Here is a 1,506-nt window from a genome sequence, read left to right on the forward strand (position 1 = left end):
AATTTGGGGGGGGGGGGGGGAGGTAGGGCTCTTGTCTTTCCGTCTTGAAAAGAGGATCCTACCCTCAAGGAGGCGACGCGCTGGCGTGGCGCCGGCAAGGCCGGACCGTGTCGCCGTATTGCGCCCAGCCAAAGGCTCTCTTCGGTTAGCTTGAGGAGGGCCAAGTGCGTCAGGCCCGCAACAGAGTCAATTGCCTGTTGCAATGAATCCATCGTGAGGGCCACTCCTGTGCCAGTACAGACCCCGTTTTCAAATGCAATAGAGCCCAGAGAAAGAGGGTCGATACCTGGGGCTGAGGCACATGACGGTAAAGGTGACCGAGAAGTTGACCCCCTGTGTCTCGGCCAAGGCCAGGCGGGGGCGAAGCGAGCACCGTGAGGAATGAGCGGGGTTGGCATTGGGTTTAAGAACCACGTGTCGTCAATGGGTCTGTGACAGGGTGTTGGCCGGGATGCCGAGGCATGTCGCACCAAGCAAGAGCTCCAGGGTATGGCGGCGTTGGCCGACCATTACATCTTGGCGCGGACCGTTGAGGAGCTGGATAAAATCCCGCTCAAGAACCTGTACAACACCCGCCGTGTAGCTGCGGACAAGATCGCGCGGCAAAGCTTCCGGGGTGTGGTGGGAGCCCAGCTCATCCTGCCGCGTATTGATCAATGCACTTGGTCAGATGGCAACTTTTCATGGCAGAAAAACACATTCACATGTATCTGGACAAGTGGCCTGCTTCGGAGAGCTCCGGAAAGCAGTGGCTTGATGCGCTGAAACAACACATCAAGCACGCTCAAGCAGGAGGCAAGAGGGAAAAAAAAGGCAAAGCACAACGAGGCGAGACGAGGCAGGGCCAGACACCGGGCGACACGCGTCCCAGCGCCCCTCAGCGCCCCAGCGCCCCAGCGTCCCAGCGTCGTTTGGACCTACCGGGTCGTGGGTATGACGAAAGAGTGTGAGGAGCGACTCGCGCAACGGTTGGGACGTCTCCAAGACCGTCAGCACCACGTTCAAGGCGCGATCGCAAAGGCAGTCTCGGATGTCATCACTCAGAAAATGGCGCATGGCTTCCACGCTCTCCGATGCACTAGCGGGGATCATCCGGTTTTGGCTGAAAGGCCTCGGTGAGTGTACCAAACAAGAAACCAAGTCAGGGATGTGTGTGTGTGTGTGTGTGTGTGTGTGTGTGTGTGTGTGTGTGTGTGTGTGTGCCGCGCACCATCAGAGGTGTGAGGCTTTGAGGCTTTGAGAGTCGGCTACTAGCCGTCCACGGGACTGACTCACCCATGATGGAGTTCAAGATGCAGCGCCCATAGTTCCTCGTTGGTGCCGTGGCGAAACATGATTCAGCCCTCAACTCGCCACCCCCCACCCGTCGCGACGGGCGGCGCGACCGCTCTGCAGATCTGTGTCCGCTCAACCTTGCCACCCGATGATACCACTCCAACCCAAAACCAGACTCCTTTGACTACCACCACAACGACCACACCCCACCGCACACGCTACTCCAGCCCA

Source organism: Monosiga brevicollis, genomic scaffold (assembly GCF_000002865.3).
Source record: "Monosiga brevicollis MX1 MONBRscaffold_50 genomic scaffold, whole genome shotgun sequence".
Classification (NCBI taxonomy): domain Eukaryota; class Choanoflagellata; order Craspedida; family Salpingoecidae; genus Monosiga; species Monosiga brevicollis.